General features: G+C 31.3%; 1 protein-coding gene and 1 long non-coding RNA gene across 2 annotated transcripts in view; one reads left to right on the top strand and one right to left on the bottom strand.

Annotated features, from left to right (window-relative positions):
* LOC127710750 (glycosyltransferase 1 domain-containing protein 1-like) overlaps positions 1–21,208 on the top strand; it is an 801,321-nt gene that overhangs the window by 46,828 nt on the left and 733,285 nt on the right. The window lies entirely within an intron of this gene.
* On the bottom strand, positions 11,716–19,692 carry LOC127710764 (uncharacterized). Its single transcript, XR_007986317.1, has 7 exons — positions 19,581–19,692; positions 18,272–18,337; positions 17,925–17,985; positions 17,014–17,109; positions 16,406–16,471; positions 15,425–15,499; positions 11,716–14,580 (listed from the first exon to the last, which is right to left on the bottom strand). It is a non-coding gene; the product is annotated as an uncharacterized LOC127710764 (long non-coding RNA).

Raw genomic sequence — 21,208 nt, 5'->3', positions numbered from 1 at the left:
AGATATGGTCCTGTTAGAGTCGGGCATTACAACATAATGAATCAACATTTATTCATTGTTTTTCTTTTTTTTGTCTTAATTGACCTATACTCATTGAGTTCAAGCAGGACGACTATAATAATTTAAATGACCAATCATTCCCTTGGTGGTTATTCACGATCATTTATTCTATAACCAGTCGTTTATTTTCATTAGACACTTCATCAGCAGAAAAAGATATATATCCTCAACAAATATTCGTTAACTTTTTTTTTTGGCTTAATCGGACAACATAGGACATCAGCGAATATATCGGCCAATTTTTTTTTGAAAAACTTTCTTGCATCGCTATATAGTATGTAAACTAAATATTGTTTAAATGTGCAGAAAATGTTTTCTGAGTCATAAAGCACCAATTAGTTGAGGCAATCCTAGAAAATGTATTCGAAATTTGAGATGACATGGTACCAAATCATATAAACAGGAAAAAAGAGATGAAAAATTTCTTGATTTGTTTGCGGCGATGGTTTTTACTTACATGCAATGCAATGTTAGGTAAAATTTCCAAGTAGTACTTGACAAGATAAGACTTTACTCATGTCAAATTGTTTTTTATTGAAGACAAAGATAAATTCTGCACAATTTAACAAAGACTAATAATTAACAACAATATTGGAATCACCCATACACAGGATTTTGTTAATCGACATATGTCTTCTAACATTGGAAAATTGTTCAATTTAATTAGGAATTTATCATTTGAATTGATACATTATCTGTAGTATGGACAAAATTATAAAACACAATGCCTGAAATTCAAACCTTTTATAACTTGAGGAACTTGTATTGGAACAAAGCATTATACCCAGAGAACTTATGCTTCAAATTGAATATATTCTATTCTAAAATAGAAAATAGATGAAGTCTGAAGTATTTGAATTTAGTATTTGGAGTAATAATTTCTTAGCAGTAAAATTCATTGATTTCTGAAATACATACATCATTTTATTTTTATTTGGTTTGTAATTGTTAATACCCGTAATAACAAATAATTAAAATTGGATAAAAATAATTAAAGAACTAAAAAATTATGATGGTACTTCAACATATGAGAGTACTCTTTATTCATATATTAATAACAAGTTCAATGATGAATTGAAAATCCAGTTCAACTAACATATGTTTTTTTCTCATAAACTATTATGATCATTAATTTGTACCTAGCATTGAAAAGCAAAAACTAAATAAGGTGTTCAAAAACTTTCTTAAGTTATGTATATCTGGGGTAAAAATGATAATTTTTTTAATGATTTCAGCATTCGATGAACAGTTGATATAAAGATTATGCCATATTGTATAGACACCTGTCTTATGTTGAAGAACGTACATTGGTATGCATTTACCTTTTGTGTGTCGTTAGTTTGCTGTTTCATTGATGTATACATGTACATCGCATTTTTTTATTCATCCTTCCAAGCAAATTGCATTGTATTGTCAAATAATACAGAATATCGTTTACACTTTTTCAAATCTTTATTTAAAAACATGCTACTGTTTAAGCTCAAAATGCTCGAGATTGCGTCGTTGTCATCGATCGCCATACTACTTATAATGGGGTATCTATGCCTACTTAGATAGGTTGTAAAATAGATTTCTATATAAAGATAAGAAGATGAGGTATAATTACCAAAGAGACAAATCTCCTCCAGAAACTTACTGAAATAGAAGGTTAACAACTAAAGGGCACAGTACGGCCTTCAACAATGAGTAAAACCGAAAACCAGCTTTAAAAGACCCAGAAATTCCGTACATAAATCTTTGAAATCAATTTATCAAAAAATAAAAGGACAATTCATTGTTTTTCTTTTTTTTTTTTTTGATTGACCTTTGATCATTGAGTTCAAGCAGGACGGCTATAATAACTAAAATGCCAAGACTGATGAAAAATACAACTCTTATAATTAAGTATGCCATATCCGCGTTTTGTCCACATGACACTCCCGTTGCTTTTGAATCAACATTGTTGAAGGAACAAATCAGTTAGGAAGTTTAAGAACATTAGACATAATACATTCCCTAGAAACCGTCCAAGCCTTAGGGTAGAAAACCTTAGTGGTTATTAACTATTATTCATTATGTATCATGTCGTTTTTGATTAGACACTTCATCCAGATCAAATTTTGTACGGATTTCCCGATGATACCTTCTCTTTTCCCTTGTTATAGATATGCCAACTCTGATAAATAAAGAGCAATGTTCTTTTGATAACATGTACGGCACCAATTTTACTGCACCAGATGCTCAGATGTGCATTTCTACAATAAACGTTGGAAATAAAGGCGGAAAGTGTTTAAGCTACAAGTATTACAATTTGAGAACAAAAATAATTAAATAAGTCAAGTGAAACTTAATTATGTTAATCTAATGATCAGAAATGGAAAAATGGAACGATAAATAAATTTGGCCGATCGACTAATTCATCGACACATATCGGCAGCATTAGAAGAGGGGCGAAAGATACCAGAGGGACATTCAAACTCATGAACTCAAAATAAACTGACAACGCCATGGCTGAAAACGAAAAAGACAAACAGACAAACAAAAGTACACAAAACACAACATAGAAAAATAAAGACTAAGCAACACGAACCCCACCAAAAACTGTGGGTGATCTCAGGTGCTCCGGAAGGGTAAGTAGATCCTGCTCCACACGTGGCACCCGTCGTGTTGGTCGTGTTAGTACAAACCCGGTAATAAGTCTAATTCGGAAGGTCACATTCATGAAAAGGGAACGGGATTGTAGTTACGACATAAGGAACGTATCCGCTATCATCTGTGAAACGGATATTCCATAATGGTCAACCAACTTGTGATGGCGTCCGTAAAAATTACGAAGTATGATTTCAACTTCACCATTTGAAACTCTTGGTTTAATAGCTTCCTTGTGAGCAGCAACCCTCTATCAAGAAATCATGATAGAAAATACAAGCCCAGGAATATCGTATGCAAACAAAAAATCGCGTAAATGTGCAGGATCAAAACACACAAATTGATTAGTTCAAATAATATAACATATTTCACATGTAACTTGTATTGTTAATTATCCATAAGAAGAAAACATAGATGATTGAAAAAAAGATCATGCGAAGTAAATAATTATTTTATCTATATAGTTTTACATTAAATATTTCATGTTTGAAGTCTTTTGAGGCTTTTGAAACCAGGGGCGATTGTAATTGTAAACCATTTAGACACAAAACTGAAAACAGTGGCAGTCCATCGACAGCCCAAGGATACGGAAAATTGAACAAGTTAGTCTAGACAGAAATTCTATTACATATGTGTCTTCACACATTTTTTTAAGCCTCATGACATAAACAGCCATATGTAATACACAAATAATTTCAAACAAGATTTTATTATACTCCTATTATATTTACATGTAAACCTTTTGTTTAATCTTTGCAAAAACACATAAGGTTGGTAATTTGGTACGTGAAACGCGCGTTTCGTCTGAATCAGACTCATCAGTGACATGTGTAATGATATTGAAAAGAATGTGAATTATTCTGATGCTTTTAACCTTAATATTTAAAATAATGTCTCTTATTTTTCCAACAAGTGTGCAAAAAAAAAACATTATCAAAAAGTGTTGAAAAATTATTAAAATCAAGATTGGAACAAAATTACAAGGTGTAATTTGAAGCAGATTATAAAAGCATGACAGTAACAAGATAGCATAAATTAATACTTGTTACTGTTCCGTGATCTATCATATACAGGCCAAACACATCATATTTCCCTGTACACATTTTGTATAAAATGCCCAGTTGTTTTGATTAGACTTCCTACCTGGCTGTGCCGCAGCAATAAGCTGACATTCGTTCGTTTGTATGTTGAAGTTGACTCCCAGACAATAATCATCAAGTGAACATTCAGAGAGACAACTGATTTCACTACGACCTGTTGACGTTGACAGCAATAGCATATCACCATATGCTTCAGGAACGAAACAGTAATACCCAGTGAACAAAGCTGCAAAAAAAATAAATCTTATCAAATTACGGATTAATATCATGAACGTCTTCTATATGTTCTATTGCTAAGGTTTAAGCTTTTATTCAGATATAAGAAAATGACACTTGTAAATCATTTGCTTAGTTTAATTGTCCTCACATTGTTGTATAATATTTTTGTCAATTCATGTCAATTTGTTTATATTACTGTTTATTTCAAAATAAATTTGACAAATGGTACACTGCGAATAAATAATCAGTTGCAGATTATTATTAAGATTATTTTACTGTTTTCAGTAAGTCTCTATGTTGTATATTCAAAGGCCAAGTTGTTAGATAAAAATGGCACTACAAATCTGGTGCGTCCACTATTCTGGATCGTGTCCAGCTGTTTCTTTTTGACTGTTTAAAAAATTAAACTGACCTGCGTGTTCAATAATCCACAATCCATCTGATCCCCAACCGGTAGCGATACCAACTCCGTTAATTACCAGTGGTGACGGATCTATCCAGTCAAATATAATTTCTGACCCGTTATTTGTATCTTTTGCCAGTATTATGTTTCCATTCATTGTCCAACTTATTTGAAAATCTCTGAATTCTGTACAGTTCATTGCATCAGGAGTGATTTTGGTTAATGCAGGGTTATTGTTGTTCTTTAGATGTTATTTCGTCTTATTGTTTTTTGCAACGCCTAGGGATATTTCGTAAAAGTCCGGAGACTGCAGATCTACCGCAGCAGATAAAAGAAGAAACGCATTATCACACGCTTTAACAGCAAATTTCATGAATCTGTCTTGGGCAGGATACAAATCGTACTTTTCCATACTTATGTAATAATTGTAAACATCCTGCGTCGTCCTACCACTGATTTGGCCTCTATCTGGACTTTGTATCCATATTCCATCCAAGGTATGTTCTGTTTAAAGGGTAAAACTTTTACTAAACAGAATATAGAAATAGTAAACATATATTGTAGGTGCCAATATGGAAGACTTGTCTTTGTAATTAATAATGCTAATAACTTAAAGATGACAATAAATACCTTTAAGTAACTTTGTTATACTTTTATCAATCACAGGAAATGTTTAAATCACTAACACATTAAGGGCTTAAAGGTCCCTTCAAGGCAAAGTGTACGTAATTAACTACTCCACAGATTTTTCTTCAGATTTCACATATGGATTCTGCTCGTACAAATACACCCAAAAAAAAAGGTGGTAATCGTTTTCGTTTTGGTAACATCCATTTTATATATACATATAAATAAGTTCGAATATGTCTTATTTTGTAAATTACGGATAATATTCTGATGCATGATAATTTAAAGAGACGTGTAATGTTATATTTGTATTTCTCTAACTGATTATTATTGAACTTTTATTTATTAATTATATATAATGCATCGTTGAACATGATAACATGGTTATTTAAACTCACTTACAACACCTTCTTATTAATAAAATACTTTAATTTTGAAAAAGACATCAGAACAATGGTTGAAGTAAGAGACACAATGGATAAGGGTTGGTTCATGAAAAACAAACCATCCGCCGTCCGCGCACATGGTTTCTTTTCAAGAATCAATGCCTATCTATTGTATCTATAATACATAATCTGAGGTTATACTAACAATAGGATCCTAATATGTCTGATTAGAGTCATTCTTACCATTTCTTTGAAGTTTTGAGATCGCACAGACATATTTTTTTGATCTCATGATAAACCACACGAAGTAGCTAACGACGCACGTTTTTTTATCCCAGATTCTGCTAGAGGCGTGCAATTACGTATACTTCGCCTTTAGTATTTTTTTTTAAAAGACAGAGACATACGCACACACTTGTTCATGATTTGTTTGTTGTGACTTATCTGTATTGTACAATGTTTCTTTAAAGAATATTACTTTGTACAGTGAAATCATCATCTATCTTTCTTTGTCATTATTACTGCTTTGATTCGGAATTGGGATGTCAATTAAAATTTTGATAAGACTAATTAAAAAAAATAACATGTGTTGTTCATCGCTGCCTATATAAGATCTGTTTTTAGTCATTTAAGTTCTTTAAGGGCAAATTTTAAATTATATCCAAGCTTGACCAGGTTTAAATGAATTGAATCATAGGCGACCAAAGCGATCTGCTATGCAAATTATATGATAAATGGAAAATAATTATAATTAAATTTATTAGTTTGTATGATACACACATATACATATACAACATTGATGAGACTACCTTTTGAAGGACCATAACTTCCAGTAATTATAACTAGAGCGGTGAAATTAAATGCCAGATCAAACTACAGCTGCAACGTGTTTCATTAAATACTTTTGAAAGATAAAACCCAAAAGTGACGAAATATACTCATCTTAGATATCAGGGTTTCGCCTACAAAAGATTCGCCAGTGACGCGCGAATCAGAAAAGTTAAAAAAATAAAAAATAAAATACGAAGTTGAAGAGCATTGAGGACCCATAATTCTGAAATATTTTGCAAAAAACAGCTATGGTAATCTATTCCAGGGGCAGAAAATCCTGAGTATTTCGAAAACTCAAATTTCGTTAACAGTTAATTCTAAATTATGACGATAGTAACGATAATTTATGTCAACACAGAAGTGTTGACTACTAGGCTAGTAATACCCTCGTGGAGGAAACCTCCAATAGAGGAAAAACAGAACATTTCACATTTTTTAAGATCAATTTTGTTTGTGGGGTGGGGGTTGGAGCCTAAGATAATTTATGCACTGCAAATTTTCACATACAATTTATGATTGATATACATACTTATATGTAGGCCCACTGCTAATACCTTCACGTGCCGGCAACGACATTGACCTTTCCAACAGCCAAGATCAAATCATTTTATTTTTAGAAATATTATGATCTTCGGAATAAATGTCGATTTTTGTGATAATACTATCATCGCATGTTCATGCCTTTTCAAATGAAAGTAATAAGTTCAAACGTACAGATTTGCAGAGAGCCGATCCTTCCATCTGTGTGGCAAGTATTTTAGTTCCATGGCATCCATGTACCCAATAATGTGTGCTCGGACATCCACAATTGAGGGAATGGGCAAATTTTATTTAGAATCATTGCTGCACATACAAGATCGTGACAATTTCGATCTGTTTGTAAGCAATGCGACTGGAATATCTGAGGTTAGAATTATTTTTGTTCGTGTAAAGATAAAAACATATTGAAAACGTATTTTCATGTTATAATTATACCCTGCATGTCCTCCTGGAATGGGGCATTCTAATATCAAGATGTATTGCAATAATACCAAAACTGTGTTAGAACGATCTTAATTGCACCATATTGTTTTAAAGAACAGACTCCAGGCACAATTAGAATTATATAATTGTTATGTGGAAGAATAATGTTATGGATGCAACCAATCAAAATGCATAGATCACTGTATGATAGTTTCCATGTAAAGTGAAGACAATTTTATCATTTTAGCACTTATGCCAGATATGGATAAGAATAGCAAGATTCGTATGTTGTACAGGGTTTACTGTGAAATAAGCTATATTTAGGTGATTTGCAATACACACATTTATATCATTGCCTTAAGCAAACTGTTGATGCGAAGGGAAGACTAGAAGACCATTATTATGGTTCCCTGAAAATTTTTCAGTTCAATCGACCAAAACAATCTTTAAAATGATATTCGACTTGACAACTAAAGCAAATATGAGAAAATATTCTATTATCCAATAATGTCGAAACAAATGTAACGATTATACGCGACACAAAATTAAGTACCTTATATAACATTTAATAACAAAAGATAACTGAGCTAATCACTTTGGAAGCCTATAAAAATCAAATTGTCCAATAAATGTGGTGCTTATATTCAATCTGTGTGCTATCACTATGAAAAGTTATTAAAACAAGGGAAATCTGTCCAAAATTAAAAGTGCATATCTTTAATCTTTGTGCTATAAATATGCAAAGTTTGAATAATTGTGGAAGAAAAATTGGTAGGCCGACGAGGTGAAGAGCGGACGGATGGACAGACAGAATGACGGACTGACGAAATAGAGCGTTTACTTCAATTGCTCTTAGTTATGAACGAATATATAGTGACACTTTTTACAATGCTTGCATGGAAAACTTATAACTGTGAAAGATATATTTAATAACATACACTTATCGTTGAATGAAACTAAATCTTACCAGACGTTTTTGAAACAGACCACCACTGTCCTATCATAAGCACTGAAAATAAATTGAAGTGAAGAATCTAAAAGTATCTATTTATTTGTAATATATTAGAAAATAGTAAATAATAATATTTTACTTTAAAAACAATACGATGTAGAACTATACGCAATTCGGCAGTATTAGGGATTTTAATAAAATTTGTATACATTAAAAACTGATGAATTGCATGTAAATATTGAGTGAAAAACCGATTTCTGGTACATTTTTACCTAAAGCGTTACAATGAATTCAATACTTTGTGAAATAGAATGAAAAGATTGATGCGAGTATTTCAATTGAAACGCAAGCTGTAGAATATGACATCAACTTTAATACATATGTAGGACTCTTAACCGCGATGTCCACGTTGACTTGCGATGGTTTGACGCTGAAGTGCGTTTATTTGTTTTGACGATGAAGTGCAATGGTCGGAAGCTGAAGTGCAAATTTGTTGTCACACTGAAGTTCGATGGCTGCATTGTGATGAAATATTGTTGATAGCTACACCGGAGTGCACTCGTGGTTATACAGAATTGCGATGAATTACATAAACAATATTTTCAATGTTTTTCATGTTTACTTGTTTAAAAGTCGATGTAGAAGTGCATTTGTTTGTTACATGCAGCTTTTTAGGTTTTTAGTAAAGCATTGAGAGTATAACCTGTTTAAATTAAAACAATCATGATGAATAGTTATTGCATAGGCTTGGACATGTGCAACAATAAGCCAATGATCATACAATCGTTCAAGACCATTGCACGTCAGTGTCACCAGCGCACTTCAACGTCCTAATCACACCTCCATAAACTATGGCACCCGTCACACCCCGAGTCCTACATACATATCATACTTATGTAATGCAGATTGCATTGGAATTTTGCAACATAAAAAAGGAAATGTTTACATAGGAAATATTAAAATAATCTCTTGTGCGTAAAAACAAAATGTTTCCCATATCATTATTGCGACGAGAAAATCAATATCAGCAATACACCAATGAGGATAATTAGTTACACCAATAAAGGAGATATTCCAGGAATGAAAGCAAAACATAATTGCAATGTGAAATAATACCTTCTGGAGCAATCGAGTTCATCTTTTGTTGTTGATTGGGCTCGTGTTACTCAGTCTAGTTTTCTATGTGGTGTTCTGTAGGCTGTAGGTTGTTCTCTTTTTTTTAGCAATGTTTTAGTTGGTCACTCATCGACTTGTGAGTTTTAATGCCCTCTTGTTATCTTGGGCGTTATACATTTTGGGGATTATTTTTTTACAATTGCGCACGATATTTTGTTATATTTGCACGTATTCATTTTACAGGTAATACAGGTTAATATAAAGATAATTCATAATAAATATTTTTCAATTTTCAATTTTCAATACACATGTCTTTCATATGATTTTAAAAACATATTGAGTGATCCTGAGATATCCCGTATGCGCTTATGGCATTATCGGCCTGATCCTGCTAGAAACGTATCTGTCACCACCGCGTTGGTGAGTAGGGTAATCCAAACCACCGCGCAAATGTACTGATTTTTGCGAGGAAATTATACGGTAACGCATGCAAATGTAAAAGTAATGCTCGCAAATGTAGAGGTAATGCGCGAAAATGTAAAGGTAATGCGAACAAATATAAAGGTAATGCGCTCAAATGAAAAGGAATGCGCGGAAATGTAATGCAATGAATCATTGGCTATCTTCCACCTCCTTTTCTGACTTCCTGAAGATAAAATGTAATCTTACAACGAGAGTGAAAGATCGTTATTCTATCGAATAAATTTAATGTCTACTTACACAAACCAAAAAGTCTCAGCACACGAGGAACGCGTGTTGTAATGATCATTATGAATTTCGATGATACATGGAGCAACAGATACAGATCAAATTCCAATGCCTTAGATGTTTTTTTCTTTTTGGTTAATCATATAAGGGATTTTCAATTTAAAGTAACACATAAGCAATGAAATGGGAAAACTTATTATTCAGACGGGTTGGTAATTAAACTTGATCATGTCTTTAAAATAACAACAAAAGAATAATTAATTAAATAAACATTTTTGATAGATTCCTTATTCATCTATAAGTTGAAAATCGTACTGTTTTCCAATAAGCACATGCTATTTTCTCATGAAAACATGATAAATTTTAAATGTATTTTGCATGATGCCAATATACTTTTTGTATGGTATCTATCAATGAAGATACAGAGGACGAAAAACAATCGAACATTGAAAATCTAGGTTAAAAATACCAGAGTCACACAAATTATGGGAAGTCAAAGTATGAGATAATGAAGCGTAATATTTCCTGATAAAAAAAAAAAACAAACGAAAAAACTCTTTATACAGTATTTGGAAACACATTGCTATATGTATAACAATTGATTGTTTGACTAAAACAGAAATATTTATCATGATATTTATAGAAAACTTATTTGAAATGTAAAACACATATATCCCGCGTAGCCCCAGAGCAAGGAAAAATGTTTGCATGACATATGACATGAACACCTTTTTCTTTAGGTTGTAACATTTGATTCAGATGCAGGTTTTGGTGTTGTTGTTAGTTTGGTCAATGTTATAGCGTATTAATGCCTATCTAGAAAAAAGACAAAAGATAAAAATCTGAATATGTGAATGAAACTTTATTCAACGAAAAACAATGGTCCTCAATTAAATAATATATACTCTTCAGTATTTATGTGTTTTGCTCATTGTATTGATGAAGGGCATGACATATAGCTGCTTGCATCAACGTCTCTGGTTGATAGTTGTCTTATATTCTGTTGAAAACATATTTACAACTTTTCATATTTCTCTTTCAGCATGTTTCAAGTTCTTTAATTTCACTTTCAGATATATTGATAATGTTCCAACACGGAGCAAGCCACATTCTAATGAGTGCTTACATCTCATATATATCCCAAATGAACTTAGAATTAAAAATACTGCCATAAGTAACAAGTCTGCTTCATATCTTTATCTTTCCCTTTTTAGGCAATAACCAAGACATTACGGTCAATACCAGTGAATTTACTTCACACCTTGGCCATTTTTTTAAGTCCGTCAATTATATCCTACAATTCATCGTATCATAGATTCAAATATGTGCTTTAAGGTTTTTATTACATTTTAATGAATTTTAAACATATATTCATATGAAATGCATGAAGAATGTTCAAATTGTACTGTTGACAAGTTTTGCCAAATTTTGAGTAATACCCAAAAACATGTATGAGTAGGAGTTAGCCTAAACCAAGATTTAGAAGTTAACAATGGTATTTATTTATTTGAAATAACTAAAAATTGTTGATGATTTGTATAAGCATATTAAGTAGACTCTTTACCAGTAGATTTTAACCGCTTTCATATTTTGATCATATGAGTGAAACAAATACGGTGAACTTTGGCCTACCTCCTAGTGTTCAGAATTTCAATACATAATATATGTTTTATACAGTGAATATGAAATTCCATATGATTAATTAAAAAAAAAAACAATTCATGATTATTTAACCTTTATTCATAAGTCGAATAACAATACATCAAGGAAAATAAGTACATTAGATATAATAATACCCAACACCATTGCTGTTAATTATAGGTTTCATAACGAGTGAAAATTGGATATCGCTTGATATCAACTCGAGTTATTTAGTTTCAAAATAATAATAAACTAGCCTTCGGCGAGTTTATAATTACTATTTAAATGAAATAACGAGAGTTGTTATTACGCGATATCCCATTCTCACTCGTTATGAAATGCTCACAAGTTGTTAAACCCATTTCTGTAATGGTCAACACTATCATCGTGTTAAATTAAAACTGCCGTGAATCGTTGATCTAGTCTTTTGCACATCCCAGTGTGAAGTCATATGTCATTTTCCGGTGTCAAACGTTAACATCAGACATTTAAAGACTTTTTGTACGCTTAAGAATAAAAAAAAATTGACAAAAGGAATATTGTCAGATGAAAAGTGTAAGTGTTTTATATATTATTGAAGAAATCGCATATGTCCGTTGCCATAGACGAAATGTACATCGTCTTAACCCTCTTGCTGCCAGTAGTTTTTTAAGGTTGCATTTCGTGTGCAACAAAATACGACAGCTCGATGTCTGTGACGTCGCATGCCCGACAATGACGTCATTCGATAAATGACGTCACGCCATAATGACCGTTACATTTGGGAGCCATTGAAGAAAAATGTAACACTGTTAAATCTTCGGTCTTTTATTTGAAAGAGATACAGCAATGAAGAGAAGCTTGTAAAAATTAAAACATGGACATATGTGTCCCTCTGGCACAGCTGATGTGGACACATGTGTCCCTCCAGCAGCAACCTTTGAAAGTCATCAATGACCTAACGAATAGCCAATGGAAATGCAGTAATATCGTCTTATGATGCTGGATAAGCCAATCAGATCAACACAGATTTGCGTACCACTTTTTCGTATATTACTCCGTGCAGTATGACACAAGAAATATCTACTCATGCAAGAAATAGATAACAGGCCATAACCATAAGAGAATACCCTTTTAACTTCCTGCAACAAATACTTATTACATCACTGTCGGTAAATCAACTGTTAATAAAAGGTTTAAATTTTTTGAAACCCCAAAAAGTAACAAGAATACTTGGTAGCTTGATAAGGAAAACATTATTAGAATTACAGTCTCCATGGCTGTTCATCGACACACATGTTCCAACATATTTAATTCGGATCCCAGTAAAGCGTAATATGAGAACGAATGAAACGTTTGGTGTCTAAATATTAAACCTGTTGTCTTTGATAAGCTTTCACAAAATTTATAAAATAAAGATAATAATTTATTTGTATTTCGTTCAAAAAACTAGATTCAAATTGTTGCTTTAGGCGAGGACATTATCAATATTGAAGTTGATACTACTATTCATTTGACAGTTCATCTTTAGCTCGATGAAGCCTTTTTATAAGTATCTATTATCTTTACTTCATTAAACAAATCATAAACTTATATATGATAACATAAAAATAATGACGTAGCTTCAAATTAAAATAACTTTGTTTTTGTCGGGGTATCTTGACGTGCTGTCTAGTACACATCATGGTTTATATTCATATCACGTTATCTTAGGCCAGAGAACACAGTTATTTCGTAGTGCATTTCTTTTAGACAATCTATTCAAATTAAAAAAAATCGCACCTGCTCTATCTCAAAAAGATTTTTACAGTGTAGTGTACTACTATTGATACAAATAATATCAAAATTATAGAAACTTCTACCAGCTCTAACTCAAAATATTGACAATTCTGTGTTAAGAGGGCTAAAATTCAGTTTGACAGCTTCAGATATTCTAATTTTTGACCTTTTTTAACTGGACCAAATCACTACTTAACATAAAGATTCAGCACCCAAATTTTTTTAACATGTAATTTCATCCCCTTACTTAATATTTCATGCATAAAACATCAAGAAATAAATTGGGAAAGTGTAGCAAAAGAAAATGCAAGTTATACACTGTTCACAGTAGGGACTATATTCGTAGACAACGAAAACCAAAGGACGATAACTGTGTCCTTGGACCTCATGTTCTCTTGCATTCCTGAATATGCATAAGAAGATTCCAGAATAGCAATTATAACACCAAGACGAGAACACAACAATTTATAAAAGAAATTCCAGAATATTGATCTAAAATTTTTAATGGGGTTAATTTCAGTCGAAACTTGAGGGGGATAGGTCAGCAAAGACATATAGACCAATGAAACGTACCAATGCATTTTGTCAAGCACATTCATTACGCAAGGAGAATGAAAATGCACCCAAACTCTTGTAAAGTGTATCTCCAATTGAAAATAAGAAAATTATAGATACTTAAAAAAATCATAAAAAGTGGTTAATATATACTTCTAAGCATCTTCAAACATAATTTCTTAATACAGACGCTGAGTTATATATAACGTAGGCAATGTAATGACGACCTAAGGAAAGTTAGAGTGGATGGAATGAACAACGAACAAGGTATTTGCAGAATATTACATTCTCTGTGATATCGACACGCAGTGTTCTATCAATCAGCCTACATTTTCTGTTAAAAATCTTCAGATGATTTTTTTTTATCAAAATTTACTAATGCTTAGCATGTTCTTGCAGTCAAGTACTTTCACAGAAAAAATCGGAATATGTCAAACTTGTCTTAACCACAAACTTCATCCTATTTTCCTTGAGTGTGACATTACTGAATACGACCGGTTTATTTCGATATCGTTGACATCCTCTCCTATTCAATAAGCCAAATATTTCTTCGAATAATGACGAAATTTCTTAACTAAGTTTGTTTTTAAATGAAAGATGTGCTCTGATCCTGAGTATCTTGATCCGATGTATCTATAAAAATAACAAAGATATATCAATTTTTAGCATAAGAATTGACAGTAAATATAAATACAAATCTGTTCCTATAAAAAAAAAATATTCAAAAAAGGAAAGATTGTCTATAATTCCATTAACATTATTAAACCTCATTATTTGAAAAAAATAAATCGATTTAGTGAACCCTTTTGAAGGTTTCTTACAGCTGTTATTTTTCTCTAATGACAAAAAGTATTTCAAATAATGTGGAACGATGTTTAGAAACAATGACAACTCATCTACATTACACTTCTGGTTCTAACTTGAAAATTTGTGAATAACAGATGACCGTAGACACCAATTTGTTTTCCATTCGTTTAATGTGTTTGAGCTTTTGAATTTGTCAGTTGAAAAGGGACTTTTCATTTTGAATTTATTTGAAGTTCGATGCTTTTGGTATTTTATTTTTTTTTTAATTTTTGATCGAGGTCGTGAAAAACCAACTTTGTTTAAGCAAAACACCGATTGATATAAGAAAATTAAAATACTTCGACGCAAATGTAATCAAAATATTGGTTACATGGTATTGACATAACCTCTAATGATTTTATTGACTGATATTGAACAGTTCTAATGGATCTAAACTGCAACCAACTCTAACAAGTCTGCTTCATTTGTAAATTTGTTTTTCTAGAATACCTAAATTTTTACATTTCATCCGGTATCCATGTAGTTTGTGTACAATATCGTAATTCTAGAAATATATATATGCAATCATTTCAATCTTGAATTTTGTTCAATATGCAGATACAGGATACAGTATATTGGTGCTCACGCTGTTTTATTTCTCAAATAAAAAAGTAAAAACCTCCTTTATCACCTTCTTTCGATTGTACTGCAAGACTTCCTTGTGTCTGCATACTAGTACTTGTATCATTTTCTGTCTTAATAATTTCTAAAGAAATGAATAGTTATGATAAACATTGAACTGGTATCATACAATATGGTCATGTTCAACAATAACAATTTGAGAGTATGCTTATTTGTATATATATATTTTCTTTTTTACTATTGATATATAGCCTTTTTATTGTTCGTGCTCTTCTTGTATGTTCTCTTATTTATCTTTGGTATGTCAAGGGATTGAGATTTTGAAAGGTAAGTTGGTTGATTTCTATAGCAAACTTTTATGCCATATATTTATTTGCCTGTTGCATTGCATCAATATATTCAGTAGTTTTATTTCATACTTTCGTGTTGTTTTATTTTATTTCTAGTAAATGTTAAAAGGGGAAATAAGTTTCTTAATTATTTAAAACAGCATGTATTTAAAATTAACCTCTTTTTTGTTTTCTGCATTCTTTTTAGGTGACCTGATCTGTCGTTGGGTAAAAACATTAACAGTCGACTTCAGGTAAATAGTACGGACGAAAAAAAGGACAAACAACGATGCCATATTATTTTGAATACGCTGTATATTGATATATATTTTCTCCAATTAGGAAATACCAAGCTGTATACCTGTGTTGTTTAACGTTTATAGAAGAAAACAATGAAACAGTTTAATTCAAGGACACCTTCAGATTAATTAACACTTTTCAATTGGAAAGAGTGATCAGAGCTTTCTTTTGTGTGCCTCTCTTGATATATTGATTAGATCCGTGTTATATGCTAGCATAAGCCTTATGCTAAAGGGAAACTGGTAATAAATATTTCGTAACAACTATCTAAAGCTACAAGGTGTAATATTATCGTATTTGCGTTTAATTGTTCATTCCTAGTTTATTCATGGCTAGTTTGAAAATATATACGAGGCTGATAAATTTTGAGAATATTAAAAGCAAAAATAATAAAAGATTACCATATGCTATCGGTATCGGGAACAAGAAGGTAATGGTCACGCCAACAATGATATAGAATTCTTCATCTAAAAAGTAACAAAAACATTTTGAACGAGAAAGAACAATAATCACTGATTGTTTCACTTCAACGTGTGTTTCCATTTTAAAACTAAAATGTCCTCAAGTCAAATACGTTATAGCTTAATGTACTGAAATGATCTGTTCACAGTTTCAGTATTACAACTAAACAAAGGATCGCGTGATCAGTGATCACAATATTGTTTCTAATAAAAGGTGATGTTACCTTTTTATATTATGTCTATGATGAATGATCACAAGGCGAGCGATAATTAATTTTGTTTCTTAATTTACTTTTAATTAATATAGTATTTTCCGGTGAAAATTGAAATATTTTCTAAACCAAATAAGTACATGTGGTGTTTTTGATGAAATAACGTTCAATTTTCTTGTTCATCAACATATATGTTAGTGATATTTTCAATTATTGAATTTTCAGAATTACAAATAAGAGTTATCAGGAACTTACTAAGACTATGGTGATGATAACAGTTATAACATACATTGTAAGTATAATGATATATACTAGTATATCATAATTAGACGTTACCTTTACAAATGTTATTATCCACTGCTCCTTTTATAACTGGTAACAGAAACAGGGCCAAAATTATAAAAATTATAAATATTCTAATATATCTTGTTCCTGGAAAGATATAATGAATTTACATTAAGTGTAAACATAAATTTATAGATAGGACGGTAAATGTGTAATACCTCATGCCTCAAAATATCTAAACGCAATCGGACAAACTTGGCTATAGTAATTGAATAGCGATTTCAAATCTTTTGTTTACGTTCATTTTTAAAAATTATAGTGCGGCGTTTAACATCGCACGAATACTCATACATGACAGAGCGACCAAAGCGGCACGAGTTTTCACGGAACTCTTTGATAAATAACGGTACATCTTTGCATGAACGATTAGCATATTCTAATTCAAAAATAAGAAGTCATTGATAATGTAAATGATTTTATGCGTCATATTGTCAGTTTGCAATTCCAGTGTACTAAGCATACATATATTACAATATAATGAGTACAAGAATTACATTAGGTTGAAAACAGTTGGTAATATAGCGTAACAGTAATCCGATATGTGTTTATCTTCAACTATCATTTGTATGCTACTTTGTGTTTGAATTCTACTTCAACAACGACAACGAATAAGACGAATTGTGTAACTCTTGATTAACCCGTTATCACATTTTGCAATTTTATGGGAATCTCTAAATTTGTACAATATTTGAAAGTTTGAAATGTTTCCTTCACTGGTTTGTCTGTATTTGATGAATGTAATTTACACATTATGCTGTACATGCAAGTAAGGAAATGATGTGCAATCCACCCATAATGCTTTCCCCCCTAATACAAAGAGGATTTGATGACAGTAAAGCATTGTTGCTGACGACAAAAATACACATGCCTGTACCTTTAATGATTCATTATTTATTATATACCTCTTTTGAATCTTTCAGAATTCAATTTAGTTTTTTTGCCACAGTGACTTCCATGTCCTTTCTAGAAAATAATCATATTTTAAATAAGAACCAAATATCTTCGTACATAAGCATGTCGGAATATTTTAACAAACATTTGTTTTTTAATCTATATTACTTATGGTGTTCATGATATCAATAACGCTCAACATTATTGTTTTTTGGCCTTCCAACGCTTTAGATTTTAGCGCCACTGATACGTCGTATGTAGACGAAACGGATGTCTGACGTACTTAATGATTAAATCAGTTTTTTTGACGGGACAATACAATCTTGTCGTTGTAAATTCCACATCATAAACTACATACCTATGTTGAATCTTTCAGAAGTCAATTTTCGTTTGAACCACAGTTTCAGTGACGTCTGTTTTCTTTCTAGAAACAAATGTTCAAAAATCAAATTTTATGCAGATCAAAATTAGATTAGTAATAGATAACAATAATCTATCAAGAATATACAAAATGAAGATATCAAAATCTTAGCGAATCGCATGAACTCAAACAGAACAGGAATGTGTTTATCGACAGTGTCTATTGCTATGCATGCATTTACTGCTATCAATGGTCTAGTCAAAATTTAAACCAGGATACATTTACAGTTTAGACAACGTTTCTGGTAACTTAATATCCAGGACAAAGACACATAGTATTTGTCAACCGATTCGTGATATTGATGATTAAATTTACGTAGAGTCGATTTCATTTGTAGTTCCTCATGATTCTTTCGGAACAGTTTTTTTTGCGTCTAGAGCTAACCCCGATCAATTAAATTCATATTACATGTATACTATGAGCATATACGCGCTTAATGCATCGATATATGTTCGTTTATCTTTATATATATCAGTAACACGTTAAAAATATAGAGCAGACCTTTTAGTTTGTGAAGTATTCTTGCTGCCAAGATCCTCTGTATATATGATTATGCATGCATAGCAGGATATTCTGCAGACGACATATGCAATGAAAACCGAAAATTCAAGAAATTTGCAGTAATAAATGAAGGAAAATATGTCTATCGTCATGGCATACTAGTATATATCATTATACTTACAATGTATGTCCGTTCAATATGGAAAGTGGTTGGATGTCATCATTAACATTTTTTTTATATATTGATGAATATTGTTGAATAAATGACATGACAAATAATCAGCCAAATTTCAAATTTTTAATTTGTTTGTTGTATATATCCTTAATATTTATGAAGTATAAAAAAGAAAGAAAACTGTAGTAGTGTATTCATTGCACACTTTGATTATGCAATACTTACAGAATAATGTTGGAAAATTTGTCTGTTGAAGTACAATGTAACTACATATTTGTCGTAAAAAGACGATAACGCATCTACGACATCCGGCTTTTGCGAATGGTTAAATACCTAGTATTTCATAGCTGCGCTTCTGAATGCATAATCGAACCGCTTTAAGCTATTTAGAATCTAGTTTTATAGTCTAAGTGCATCTAACGTGTACTTACCCACGTTTTCAAAATAGTCCTCAACTGCATTGGTTTGTTTCTAATCATCATGTGATGCATTGATATAACTGGTTTACAATTCATTTTCATAAAACAAAACAGTCATCTTTGCACATAATAAAAGCTTAACATTTCTTACCAATGCATTTAACACGACAAATTACAATTAAGCATAGACAGGAAAATATGGGACAGGAGAAACCGATCATTGTATATGCCAAATACGACTGCCAACATCGTTGATCTTAAATAAAAGTGATATACTAGATAAAAACATGTAACATACAAACTTCGTGTCAAATTCTAAATTGATTATGTTACCAATCTTTGCTTTCAAACTGTGACATTGGAGTATAACATTTTAAATTTCTAAATTGCTTCTTCAACTCTAACATGTCTAATATAGATAATACAACATTAATAGTCGAAATGCAAATTTAGTACGGTAAAAATGATACCGTTAATGTTATTTTACTTTCCAAATTGTTTTGAAAGAATCATTATTCTTGATGGTCTTTGATTATATTAAAAAGCAAAATAACAAAAATAAAGACCTGCGAGGAAAACTCAAAACGGAAAGTCCCGAATCAAAATCAGTCTATTGAAGAAGCGAATCGATAAAAACGTTTCTTATATGAAATAACGATATTGTCTAATATGGACGAATTGCCTTATGGGAAATCTCAGACGATTTTTTACATATGTATAAAGAAATGAAGATTTCTGGGTAAGTAATGATTATTCTTCTTAAAATAGGGTAACATTTAACACGACAAACGTCTGCCTGTATTACTATCATGAATTGTGTAATATATAATAACAACCAAGTTGTATTAATACGAGACAATTGATAAGTTGACTAAATGAAACATAAATGCACGATTTATCATTTGTAGATGTACACATTCAATTAATATCATTTAGCAAAATTAGTGGAATTCAATTTCGATAAATTAATTGTTTTCTAAACCAAAAGCACCTATAATTCAATGATACTGCTATTTTTTGTAATATGAATGCGATATTTTTCTTAAATAACAGCGATGTGTTTTTTATATGAAAAAGTAATGAATGCAATATTTTTCTTATATAACTGCGATAGTTTTCTCATATAAAATAAATACGATAACAAGTCACAATGTAAGTCAAGAAACCCGGAAACATAATTCACAATAAAATTTCGTTAGCGCCAAAATAATCTTTCATTTGCGCAACAAACAATATTTCATTTGCGCCAAAATAAAACATTTTATTTGCGTCAATAATACAGGTAAATACAGGTAATTGTGTAAAAAATAGTTTTATTCAAAAAAGACTTTTAATAATAACTTTAAAACACAGTTTTTGATTGTATAATAAAACATATTTCTCCGAAATCAGTCATAGTAACCATAATAAAACCACTATACACTGATACGTTCTTAATAGGAGGCTTTCTTAATAATGTTAAAACACAGTTCTGTTATGAATTAACGAGATCTTAAAAACTAAAAGAATGCACTATACACTGGAGTAAACCCAAACGTTTGTTCTGACATAAGACTCGTAAGCAACGGCTCGGATGTACTTATTTACACTGGATAACCTACATGTGTGGTTATAAAAAATTACAGACTTATTTCCTCTATATACAAATAAGGAGATGTGGTTTGATTGCAAATGAGACAACTATCCACCAAATTTCAAATGAAGTGGATGAAAGCCATCATAGACAACCGTACGGCCTTCAAAAATCAATTCCGTATAGTCGGCTATAAACGGCTCCAA

The sequence above is a fragment of the Mytilus californianus genome, unplaced genomic scaffold, assembly GCF_021869535.1.
Source record: "Mytilus californianus isolate M0D057914Y unplaced genomic scaffold, xbMytCali1.0.p SCAF_8, whole genome shotgun sequence".
Classification (NCBI taxonomy): domain Eukaryota; kingdom Metazoa; phylum Mollusca; class Bivalvia; order Mytilida; family Mytilidae; genus Mytilus; species Mytilus californianus.
The sequence above is the reverse complement of the archived record's forward strand: the minus strand, read 5'-3'. Positions and strand labels throughout refer to the sequence as shown.